The sequence below is a fragment of the Pseudoliparis swirei genome, unplaced genomic scaffold, assembly GCF_029220125.1.
Source record: "Pseudoliparis swirei isolate HS2019 ecotype Mariana Trench unplaced genomic scaffold, NWPU_hadal_v1 hadal_26, whole genome shotgun sequence".
NCBI classification, from domain to species: Eukaryota; Metazoa; Chordata; class Actinopteri; order Perciformes; family Liparidae; genus Pseudoliparis; species Pseudoliparis swirei.
The window spans coordinates 428,601-442,320 of NW_026613262.1; the positions used below are offsets into that span (position 1 = coordinate 428,601).

General features: G+C 40.0%; 1 pseudogene; it reads right to left on the reverse strand.

Moving 5' to 3' along the window:
- Positions 1–11,699: 11,699 nt before the first annotated feature.
- LOC130191044 (E3 ubiquitin-protein ligase TRIM39-like) lies at positions 11,700–13,431 on the reverse strand (annotated as a pseudogene).
- Positions 13,432–13,720: the final 289 nt, after the last annotated feature.

Genomic DNA, 13,720 nt, shown 5'->3' on the forward strand with positions numbered 1-13,720 from the left:
TGTGTGTGTTTGAAACATGGTTGGGAGGAGGAAGAAGAACTGTCCCACATTTACAAAACTCGTGATGGTGACCATAACATAACAGAGGGGTTAAATGTGGTTGACACTACAAAGGGTTGCATTTTGGGTAACTGAGTTTATTCATGTTTATCTCCCGCAGTTTTAGGTTGCTATATGCCCTTTGCACTGAAACGCATAAAGATGGACTCAACCTGTTACCTTACTTAGATATTGTACAACAAATGATGCATAGTAGCTGTAGTGATGTGGACATAAAAAACATGATATTGAATGTGACTGTGGTAGAGAACGTCCATTATTAATGACCGGAGAGTTTTATGAACCACGGGTTAAAGACATGTGAATAGCGGACCAACAACTGAGCTGCAGTCTCAATGCAATAGCACAGGTAGAATTGCAGTTAATTTATTTCTTGCTGAAAAAATACATAGCAAACTATAAGTGTATTAGGTTAGTATATTTATACTTTAACCCTCTGTTATGTTAGTTCTTGCCATACAGCAGTCATGCTCCCGGGTCAGTTTGTTAAAGTGATCCTAGAAACAAAAAATCCTAATAACTATAGTTGTACCTCTCACCAACACCGTACTAACAATCCAATCGGTTTGATGAATTGATTGTTACCTCCATAGTTAATAGAAAATACGCTATTTCCAAACAATTTTTTAGGTACATTGAAAAATCTAAATCTAAATTAAATTGCATTGGTTACTATAACATGTATGTTCTCTACATTTTATTACCATTTAGTAAAAAAATTCATGGGGTGATGTAGATAAATAGAGATGGACACCTGTGTTCAGGGTCGCAATGACCGCCACTAAAAATCAAGTAAATGGTCATAAAGGTTGTATTGAGAAGTAAACTTTAGTTATGTTTCGTTATAGTGTTGATATGCATAGGGTGTATTATAAAAAAGATGACCAAAGGCCAGCATAGTCATCCTCTTGGTGCAGTCGTATGGATCTTGCAGAAATGTCCTCTTGCCTGTCTTCAAAACTTGAGAGAGCCCTGAACAGGGTGTGTGTCCTCTCATGCCAGTCTATTAAAGTACTGGAAGCACCATATTGTTAGGAGAGAGACATGAAAAGCCTTGCCTTGTAGTGTCCCATGTCCAATAAAGGTGTATTTAGGGAAAACAGAAACATTTAAGTGTGGTTCTCAAATGGGGGTGATGGCCGGGCACACAGGCAGGATGAATGGTTCATACAAACAGATATGGTAAGAAAGACTGACCCATTTACAAAGAGGACTCCATAATAGCCTATTGTATTTAGTAGTTATATAGTTATTGTAATACAATTCAGCTTGTGCCGGCTCCATAACTCCAGCCATAAATACTGCCGTAAGTGTGATCCATGTGGCGTCATTCTAACGCTTGTGTTATTACAATAACAAATGATAACGACATCTTTTAACATTAAAGTTAGACACAGATCTGATTAAGGTCAACATCTGAATCAATAAATAATGTGACCTACTAATTAAATTTCTCTCTTACAACTAACGAAAACATCTCAGGTAAATATTTGGCTGAATTAGTTTTCATAATCATCTATTCAAAACATAACAATTAATTGTAATTTTAATTGGAGTTGAAGTTGACATTCGCCCGAAAGCACATTACAAGCCAACATGTATTCCTTCTTTATCTTCGGGGTGGTCCTACTATGGCAGGAAAATGATGACTGGGAGTCTCTTTGCAGGTGTCTTCGCATCAGAGATGCGTGTTGGGCTGTTTTAACATTCACCCACCTTACCATAGGCCGCGATGCCGGGTTTTTGCTTTCTCAATTAGAATATGTTGTGCTATTCAATAAGGTCTGATGTTCTTTTTGTCTGTGTTTAGGGCAAGGAACCTCAACCCTCTTCATACCATGCAGCCCTGTGGGTCACAAAATCACATGGACAAAATAGAGAAGATTGTCATATTTGGCGTGACTCATGTTTGGCAATAGATGGCTTCTCCAACAAAATTGTTGGATGACTACTATGCCTGTAAAGATAACCTCACCATCTACAATGATTTGGTGGTGAAAGAACTATTGTCCTTACCTAAACTGTTAAATCATCCCATTTGTAGGGTGTTTAACAGGGTGTCTGTGGGTCCTTAAAAACAAACAATGCATTTAAATTAAATATCTTCCAATTTCTTGAATATACATTTTATCAGCTCTGAAAATGTACTTGATTGGAAGAGACGCACATTTAAAGTGGTTAAAGTGTCTGAAGCATTAATGTATTAAAGAAAATGCTCAACAAATGGATTAATAGCATGTGAAAACCTTCATAATATATTTTTTTTTAGTTTGGTTGAATCAACATACAAATTGTTCATGGTCTAAAAGGACTTAAATTAAACAATGAAAACTACAGAAACCCTTTTGCAGCAAGTTCAAACTCATCACCTCATCAGTACCTGATAACTAAGACCTACACATTTGTAATGTATCCTGACCTGTGCCTCCATACTGTCTGCCAATGTTATGTTTTCTTGCAGGAGTGCAGTAATGGAATATGGATAACAGGACCAGGTCAAGTGGATCATGAAGGACTTCTACCTCACTCTTTTCATAGGAAGTTGGCCAGCCACCGCCACAACACGAAGGCTTTTATATCTCAAACACCATCAACAAGGTGATCATACGTGGTTTTGCTGATTATAAGTTAGTAACGTAATTAAATAACTTGTTTCACACTTTCATTTATTGTTAGAATGGTTAGCTGAAGATATTGAAGTAGTAAGTTAATCTGGGAGGCGCGAGAATATTTGTTTATCAAGAATCTGAAAATCATTTGCAATGACAGAATCACCCAGGAATCCAGAGAATCGGCTGAGAAATCAACAACCCGGGTCAACGCTACTGCATTGAAAGCCATTGGTCAACTGGTGGATCGGAGGAGGCTGGACATGAGGACCAGATGTTTCGGTTCTGTGTCATCATCTTTGACATGATTATTTGAATCGATTGTTAACCGACCTGTTAAGCATGGAATACACACAGGATTCCTGGTATGTCTTCAGGTTGGTCTTTCAAGCCTTTTTAATGTGAATAATTATTTTTCAAAATGTTTTACTATTGAATGTTTCTCGCTTGTGTTAATCAAATACTAGAGCATGTTGCAATACATAGCATGGATTTGTGACAACCACATTGAATTATTATTACAGGAGGGATCCCAAATTACTTGGCCAGAATGGATGCCAAATAAGCTGTCGACAGACCTTTTGCCATCTGTGGCTGCCAGACTGGTGCGCGACAGGAGGTGGCTCACTGTACAGTGTCATTAGACTTTTAGCCTGTCCATTTCCAGGTTCACAGGACCAGGAAGCTGCAGTGAGAATTGCTCTGCAGTGCCCTGATACAAGTGTACTGCTGGAAAATGCAGTATAATCACGGCAGTTCAAAGGAGATGGACTCAGGCCTCATCGACATCTCAAGGAAAGTTGTCAGCGTGAGTATTTTTTTGTGTGTCTGAGGTTGTTGTGTCTGTGCTTTTAATTAGTTCAACTGGCCAGATGTTTTTTCTTTTCTTCAAATGTTGGTCCCTAAAGGGAGAAATATGTTCTTTTGAATAAACACTTATGTTGTCTTCAAAGTCTGTGCAATTTCATTTTTAATCTGTAGCAGGAAGGCTGGACCTAATTTTAACTAATTGGGAAGTGACACGGTGTGTTGACCCCCTGCAGTGTGAGTAAGGCACTGGAAGATAGCTTGTTCAGTGACCTCGACCCGAGGGTAACAAACGTACACCCAAAATATACACACAAGACAGTTGCACTTGGCGGTTTAGGGCGGTGAAACCATGATAACTTCATGCATTCTTCATTGTATCCTTGGCTGAGCTAATAATCGGTCTCCCCGGCAGCCGGATATCCACGATTTGGACCCAGTGTGAGAATTTCCCACTGGAGGGGACCTAGCCAGTTGGGAACCTCGCTTATTTATGAACAGGACACATTGCCTCAGTTTTGGATGCCAATCTGATACTATTGCTTCACTAGAACACAGCGTGATGTCTGAACACAATCAAACAGCAGGAACAAACATCAATGATAAACAATCTGAGCCAACCTGCCGTCATGCTGCTTCATTTGACTGAGCTTGTAGCAGGTATGAGCTTCAGTGACTCAGTCGGGGCCGGTTCATACATCTGACATTCACTTTTCATTTGGAACTTGGCTTGGGAAGGCAAAACTTTGATGATGTAAATCATGCGAGCAGATTGACTGCAGATTGAAGGATCAGAATTGAGATCAACAATACAATTCAAATATAAGAGATATGATCTAATGCAGTACCACTAATTGAAACCCTCTTTTGGGGGTAGTTAACATTAGCGACGCAAAAAATTAGAAAATACAAAGATTGTCTTTCTTCTGAATCTAAGAAGTGTGCAGATGTCATTGGATCAGATATAAATACATGTGAGCTGCTGCTCTGAGCTAAACAAGGCCACATCCTGCTCTGAGCTAAAACCTATTCTCTTAGCTTCGTAGGGTCATGACCTGCTGCTCTGAGCTAAAGAGGTCATGACCTGTTGCTCTAAGCTAAACAAGGCTCTGGGCTGAATGAGCATCTAAATGTACATGCAGAGATATAGCCATCTGGCTAACACAGGCAACAATGCCATCCTCCTATAAACTATGTGAGACATGTTAGAATGTGAGAACTTTGCTCTCCACATATTGCTGGTAATAACTCCTTGAGTCAACTGTAAAACATGTTCACACACAACACAGGCTCCATCCTTCTGAGCCAAAAGGACTACATGATGATGATGTGATGTAGTCAGAGAATGTAAGTGACAGAGTAACAACAGAACTGGTTACATGTTGATGATGATTTGGTTTATTTCGATCAGCAAAATATCAACAATCATAATTCAACAAAAGAAGAAAGTGGCTGACGAAGGTCGAGGCTGAAACTAACGAAGCGATGCCCTAACCTATAGTTCTAGAAAAACTTGTTCAAAGATGTATATATACATATATATATACACGCACAATATACATATACATACATATACACACACATATGCATATAAACACCGCACTATACATACACACAAATGCATATAAACATAAAGCAACAAAACAAAAAGCGTGTCCCCCATTACACCGTTGATATGGTAATGATGTAGTAATGGGTTACACAGGTGAAGCACAGGTAGTGCTGGAAGTTGTGACTGGGTGCCTAACTGAACGCTGCTTAATAAAGAAAACTCAACTGTGTCCTTTTATTTTTCAACTGTCAATATGTATTGCCTCGTGGTCATCATATCCTACTCTTCCATTTGGGAGATGTTTAGTTCAAATGAACCAAATAAAACAAGTAAATACATGATTTTATAAGTAACTATGTTGGAAATAACTATGAACATAAATATCAGAGGAAATAAACGGCATGAAAATACATATGTATCAATAACAGGTATACTGCCATCTAGCGTGATAAAGGGAGAACCGCTTACTCTGGCGGTGAAAACATAGTTCCTGCACAGAAACATTACTTTGATTAATCTATATTAGGAACTGTGCTGCATCAAACAATGCAACGATTAAGGAGAAGGTGATTCTTGCTGTGTACATGAATATTAAACTTCGGGCCGTCGCTACCACTGTCGTTACAGTCAGACTCGTCCGTGTATGTTTTGTTAGTTTGTTTTTCGCTTTCATTCCAAATACTGGAACTACGGAAATCACGTGAGTTTTTCGCTTTTCGCTTGAAAACCAAAACGGAAAAACGCGAATAACACCTCCGCATTTCGTTTCTGCTGTCTGAACCAAAAACGACAGAACGGAAGTGCTTAAAATGAAAGTCAAAATAAAATCCAGTGATACATATTCGTATTAACCTAAGAAGAATATTAATTAATCAATATAAAGAATAAATAATTAAACGGGGATATTTTAACGATGCAAACACATAGCAGGGTAACGCGAAGAATATTAATTAGTCAATATAAAGAATAAATAATTAAACTCTGGATATGTTAACCCTTGTGTTGCCTTTAGGTTATTTTGACCCGAATCAATGTTTCACCCTCCTGTTTACCCTTTTTTATATTTTACTAACATATTTTACCTTTGGGTTCAATTTGAGCCAGCAATTAAAACCTCCAGAAATTATTAGAATTAATATTGTTTTCCTAGTTTAAGTGTGAGGCACTTATGGTTTGTTTGTTGACTACCGAGACAAAGAACAATCACATTAAACATTGAATGGGGTCAAATTAATCCTAAAGCGGGGAGGGTGTAATATTGATTCGGCCAAAATGACCTTAAGGCAACACAAGGCTGTTAAAGACAGTGGGTAGACGGAAGTTTAATATCTGTGCACAGCATAATATCCTTTTCTTTTTCCCCAACATGTCATATTTCTCCAGAGCAGTGACCAACGCCTCGCTCTTTCACACCTCAGTGGAGTGGAATTTGATGGTGCTTATTTAGCTTAACTCAGCTCAATTGCTGGGTTAGGAATGGAAAAGCTAAGTTTGGTCGTGTAGCACATGCACTGCAAACACATGTTCATAAGAGTAACCACAAATATCACCCATACCTGATGTGATTGATCTTGTTCTGACCAATACATTCAATAACTCTGCAGTTGAGGAGAAATTGTCAACGCTGATGTTTTTTTGTGTGTCTGTTGTTATTATCTGTGCTTTTAATTAATTGGTTCAACTGACAGGATGTTTTCTTTTCTTCAAATGTTGGGGGTTTAAAGGGAGAAATATGTTCTTATTGAATAAACACTTGTGTCTTCAAAGTCTGGCACGAATTTCATTTTTAATCTGTAATGGGAAAGGCTGGACCTGAAACACCAACTATTGATAGTGACACGGTGTGTAAGTTGACCCCGCCAGTGTGAGTAAGGCACTGGAAGATGGCTTGTTCAGTGACCTCTGACCCAGGTAACAAACGACACCCCAAAATATACACACACAAGACGCAGCAGGCTGTTTAGGCGGTGAAGCCATGATAACTTCCACATTAGCCACCATTGTATCACTTGTTTCAGGCTCATAAGTCGGTCTCCCCACAGCCGGGTATCACAGATTTGGACCCAGTGAAGATTTCCCACTGGAGGAGGACACCCATGTGGTTGGGAACCTCGCTTGTTTATGAAGGGCAGCTTAAGGACCCTGACACCTCAGTTTGGATGCCAATCTGATACCTATTGCTTCACTAAGAACACAGCTGATGTTCGAGCACTACAATCAAACAGCAGGAACAAACATCAATGATAAACAATCTGAGCCAACCTATAATCACATCATACTAAACACCATTTGACCTGAGCTTGTAGCAGGTATGAAGCTTCAGTGAAGCTCAGTCAGACGGTTCATACATCTGACATTCACTTTTCATTTGGAACAGCTCTTGGAAGGCAAAACTTTGATGATGTAAATCATGCGAGCAGATTGACTGCAGATGGAAGAATCAGGAATTGAGATCCAGCAATACAATTCAAATACAGGAATGTAATCCTAATTTGAAGGCTTCCTCTTTGAGGAGTAGTTAACTTGTGCTTGACATAAAGAATTAGAAAATACCAAAGATTGTCTTTCTTGACTAATCTAGAAGTGTGCAGATGTCATTGGATCAGATATAAGTACATGAGAGCTGCTGCTCTGAGCTAAAGAAGAAGGCCACGACCTGTTAGGGCCTACTCTGAGCTAAACCTGCTGCTCTGAGCTAAAGAAGGTCATGACCTGTCGCCTAAGAGCTAAAGAAGGATCTGAGCTGAATATGGCTTATCTAAATGTACATGCAGAGATATAGCCATACGGGCTAAACACAGGCAACAACGCCTAACAATCACTCCTATAAACTATGTGAGACATGTTAGAGATGTGATGTGAGAGCTGTGCCTCCATGTTTCACTCTGATACACAACTCATGGAGTCAACTCCTCAAAACATGTTCACACACAACACAGAGCTCCATCCTTCTGGAGACCAAACATGATGATGATGATGTAGTCAGAGGACTAAGACTGCAGGTAACAACAGAACAGGTTACATGTTGATGATGATGTGATGTAGTCAGAGGACTAAGACACTGACAGCAGAGTAACAACAGAACAGGTTACATGTTGATGATGATGTGATGTAGTCAGAGGAAGACCCTGACAGCAGAGTAACAACAGAACAGGTTACATGTTGATGATGATGTGATTTAGTTTATTTCAATCAGCAAAATATACAACAATCATAATTCAACAAAAGAAGAAAGTGGCTGACCGAAAGGGTCGAGGTTGAAGCTAACGAGCTTATAAGTGCCCTAACCTATGATTTCTCGAAAAAACTTATTTCAAAGAATCATATATATGTATATATGCATATATACATATATATACACACATACATACGTATACATATACATACACATATATACATACACACACACATATATACATACACACATATACATAAACACACACACACACACACACAGACATACACACACACACACACACATATAAACATAACACAAAAAACTTGTCCCCATTAACCGTTGATGTAATCATACCTGCAAACTTGTCACCTCGTGAAATTCACCGCTTTGAACTCAAATAGGTCATCCACGTGAATCGTGGAGATCCGAAGAGTTTTGTTTAAATACCCACCTGGCATTTTAAGGTTGAGATTGCAGGAGACACGGAGAAAAGTGTGAAGTGTTGTTTTCGCAATAAAACATCTTTGATGGGACGGTCGCCTCGCCAATCAGCGCTCAGATGTCGACATCGCTTGGGGGTTCAGGTTAGCTTGAATGTTTCGGATATCAGTCAGTCGCGCAATTCCAGGATGCTTTATTTTCATTGGTTGCTGGATTACATTTACCCAGATACAACAGATACGGTGTTTTTTCTGATTGGCTATTGTGTAGCCCTTCTTTTTTGATTGGCTGATAAGTGGCTCCCTCACAGCAGAACTCCAGGGGAGCGCTTGATTCCTCCACGGTGAGGGCAGCGGCCAGCTCATGTTTATGCTGCACATTAAATAGCTTAGAGTTTTTTCAGCGTGAGAAAGCGGAGTGCGTGACTTAAGACCGAAATGAGTCTCACGCCAATGCGTGACACTTGAGAGCCCTGTTACTGCCATTTGTTAAGTGTTGAGAAAGTTGGTAAAAAGTGAACCATACAGATGTTTTATTTATTACTATTATAGATACATTTACCAGTCTCGTATTTATGGTATCATATTGTTTTCATGGTATCATATTGAATTCTGGTATCAGTATCATGGTATTTATGGCAGGTATGTAATATGTATAAGTTATAATATGAGTATCGTGCAAACAGGTAGAGACAGAACAGATTCAGGGAAAAGTCCATGAGGACTGTTCAGGAAAAAAAAGGAAGTTGGTTCATGAATGACTTTAACCATATTATATATAATGACAATGTATATTTGTTATTACTATCATTATAGGGCTGAGTCAGAGCGGAGGACCTTTTGTTCTTAAACTGTTTATTATCATTATTTAGATTTGTGGTCAGAACAATAAAATGACTGTAGTTGTGGTTCTAAAAGCTTTGAGGCTTCAAACAACGTGGATGTGGTGTGGTGACAACAACAAAAAAGTCACCTTTTCCACCCCTCATGAGTTTGCAGGTATGTGTAATGATGATGTAGTAATGAAGGTTACAGGTGAAGCACAGGTGGTGCTGTGACTGGGTGCTAACTGAACGCTGCTTAATCAGAAAAACTCAACTACTGTCTCATTATTTTTCAATTGTCAATATGTATTGCCTCGTGGTCATCATATCTCACTCTTCCATGTGGGAATGTTTAGTTCCAAAATGACCCAAATAAAACAAGTAAATACATGATTTATACAACTATGCTGGAAATTAACCATGAACATAAATATCAGAGGAAATAAACGGCATTAAATACATATGTATCAATAACAGGTATACTGCCATCTAGCGGTATAAAAGGTGAACCGTTTACTCATGTGGAAATATAGTCTGCACAGAAACATTACTTTGATTAATCTATATTAGAACTGTGTTGCATCAAACAATGCAACGATTAGGAGAAGGTGATTCTTGCTGTGTACATGAATATTAAACTTCCCGTCGTCACCACTGTCGCTAACATATCCAGGTTTAATTATTTATTCTTTATATTGACTAATTAATATTCTTCTAACGTTACCCTGCTATGTGTTTGCATCGTTAAAATATCCCCGTTTAATTAATATTCTTCAAAGGTTAATACGAATATGTATCACTGGCTTTTATTTTGACTTTCATTTTAAGCACTTCCGTTCTGTCGTTTTTGGTTTCAGACAGCAGAAACGAAATACGGAGGTGGTATTCCGTTTATTGGTTTTCAAACGGAAAACGAAAAAACCACGTGATTTCCGTATTCCGTATTTGGAATGAAACGAAAAAACAAAATAACATTACGTACACGGACCGAGACTAACCCCGCTGTGTGTTGTGCTCCGGTCCTGCAGCGGATCGTGAGCGCCCAGAGTCTGAGCGAGGACGACATGAGGACCAGGAGGAGACCGCTGAGCCCTCCTCCTCCTCCTCTTCCTCACGTGGACCTCCGTGATACCTCGCCAACGGCTCGGCCTCCATCACGCCGCCGACGTCCATCACTTCCGAAGTGGAATTTAGTTTTTTATTCCTGGTTCATCCATGACAGTCGGTGTGTTTGTCTTTAACTTAAATGACCCGTATTGGTATATGATGAGTATCTGGATCATAACAGCCCCTCCCGTCCCGACAGCATCGTGTACCAGGGTTACTCCTCGCTGTTCCTTTATCAGTCGTGGAACGTTCCAGAAACGGGAATCTTCTCTCCGCAAAGTATTTATTGTTTCAATTAGTTTGTTATCGGTCTTCTGTTCGTTCTCGACTCGCAAACACTTTGTAAAAAAAGTGCTGAAATGTTTTGTTTAGTCATTTTGAGAGAGCGCCTGTAGGAAAATAAAACAATGTGGACAGACTGAAGTTGTCTTGTGAGATTATTTTCTTGTTATTAAATTACGCCTCTTTCTACTTCTTGCTGGTCGCTGTGTCATCCGTTTAGTAAATAGCTTGTTGTGAGAAAACATTTCCAATGTCTTTTATTTCTGTACCTGAGAACTTGGGACACGACGAGCCACATCTGGACTCCAGCTCCTCGTGTCCAGTCGGCATCCTGAACTGACACCTTCACAATGTTTGTTTGGCCAAACCTCAACATTATGACGAAAGCATTGACATTATTAACATTATTAACAAAGAAAAGTAGCAAATCTTCACATTTGTGAAGCTGGAAACATGAAATGTTTTTACAGGTAACATTTATTAAACCATTACAAATAGTTTCCATTTCATTTTCTGTCAATTGACTCATGGTTTCAGATGAACTTGTAAGAACTGTAAAAATAATATTTATTTCAAAAAAGTCTTGTTTGGCTTGTCTTTTATTTTGAAAGTCACAGAATGCAATTTATTTGTCATGAAACAACTTCTGTCAACCAGGCTTTACTTTTCTGGATCTTTCTTCTGGACGTGGAAATAAATGTCTTAGATTTAACAAATATTTGAATTGAAATTCTACATTTAATGTGTCATGATGCAGAGTTTAAGAGATTAATGTGTTTATATGTAACGGGATACATTTAATAATGACGTAAATCAATCACCACAGTAAACAGTCAGATGTCAAGTTCAACTGCATGATATTAAGACAAGATATGTACATTTATTCTCTTCAATGAAGAAAATCATTACAACAAACCAAGAGAGTGATTAGTTTACTCCAACAGGAGAGATGATCAGAGGAGCAGAGTTTATACCATCAAGATAACGACCAGGAAAGAAGAATGGGAGGAGTTTCTCCTTGAAGGAGCAGCCAGTAAAGGAGTAGATGAGAGCTGCAGCTTCTACGTCATAGAAGGAGACCAGACCCTCCTCATAGTCCACAAACACCCCCACCTTCTGAGGCCCAGACTTCAGGGAGAGAACAACTGAAGGACCAGCGAGAGCTCCGTACTCATTTCCATTTCTCAACTGTATAGTCCAGTAACCGTTCTGAGGACTCAGTGAGAAGAGTCCCTTCCTGTTGACCGACTCTCTGGTCACTCCTAAATACCATTCAGTCTTTTGTTTAACTTGAACCTCGTAATAAAGTTTTTCTGAAGAGAACTTCTGTGTTCCTAAAACACAGGGACAAGAAGAGAACCTCTGTGGATTGTCGGGGAGACGTGGCTGCTGTACCTGAGCAAGTTTCACTTGTTTCCCATCATCAGACAGGATGAGGTCATGATGAGCTGTTTCAGGATCAAGAGTCACGTCCACTGCAAACTTCTGGACCCTCTTCATCTCAACTTCAACCAGCGTCTTCATCATGTTGCTGAGCGTCTCCTCCAGCTGAGACACAGCTCTCCTCACAGTCCCCTCATGTGATGCTGGAGGAACACTGACCTGAGACCAGTCCTTGGTGGGTGGTGGATGGTGGATGTTGAGGGACTGGACACTCTGGAGGAGGTGGAGGTGGTCTTCAGAGAGGGAGAGCTTCACCTCAGTGCTCCTCTTCATCAGATCAGAGATCTCCTGTTCCATCTCTCTGATGGCGTCTTCAGCCTGTTTCTTGGTGCTTCTCTGCTTCTCTTCTATCGTAGTGATGAGCTCCTTCAGTTTCCTCTCCACAGACTCCTTCAGACCAGTGAAGACCTGAACACCTTCTGCTTTCTCTCGGTCTGCATCTTCCTCACTGAGCTTCACGTTGTGTTGGACCTCCTGAATCTTCAGGCGTCTCTTCTGGATCATCTCCTGAGTTTCAGCCTCTGTCTTCTGCAGCTCCACCTTCTTTCCTTCACATTCTTGTTTCAGAGGAACAACATTGTGCATCTTGTGGTCCAACACAGTGCAGAGCATGCAGACACGTCTGGTCGGTCCTACAGAACAGCTCCAGAGGTTTATCGTGCTTCAGACACATCCTGTCTTCCAGGTTCTCCACAGGGTTGATCAGCTGATGTCTCTTCAGGCGTGAAGCTGTCAGGTGAGGCTCCAGGTGAGTCTCACAGTAGGAGACCAGACACACCAGGCAGGACTTCAGGGCCTTCAGTTTGGTTCCAGTGCAGACGTCACAGGGAACTTCTCCTGGTCTGGACTCTTGTTGCTCTGAGCTGCTGCTGCTGGCTTTCTGCTGAGTCGACTGTCTGAACTGAGAAACCATCTCACGGATGAAGGTGTTGACGAGCAGCTCAGGTCTTGAGAAGAAAACCTTTGTACACAGTGGACACATGTTCTGGTTGTTGGTATTCCAGTTATCATTGATGCAGTTTTTGCAGAAGTTGTGTCCACATGGTGTTGTGACTGGATCAGTGAACACATCCAGACAGATGGAGCACAGGAACTGATCTTCAGACAGCAGAAAGTTTGCAGAAGCCATCTCTACACACATTGAGGAAGAAAAGAACATTATATTAAAAATAGTTTCATTATTTGTTGAAAAGGGGGGAAAAAACGGTGTAATTATTTGTATGTCTTTGAATTAAGAAACAAGATCAAAGTCGTGCCGACAGATTTCAACCTCGCTCCTCTTGCAAAGGAGCACAGAATAAGTCAAAAGTGAGTTAAAGAACAGCAGAAATAATGAAGAAATAATGAGTTTTGCACCTACTTTAGAGATGCCTTTACTGTTTATATTTCAGAAAATGTTGGGACCACTAATGATCCGT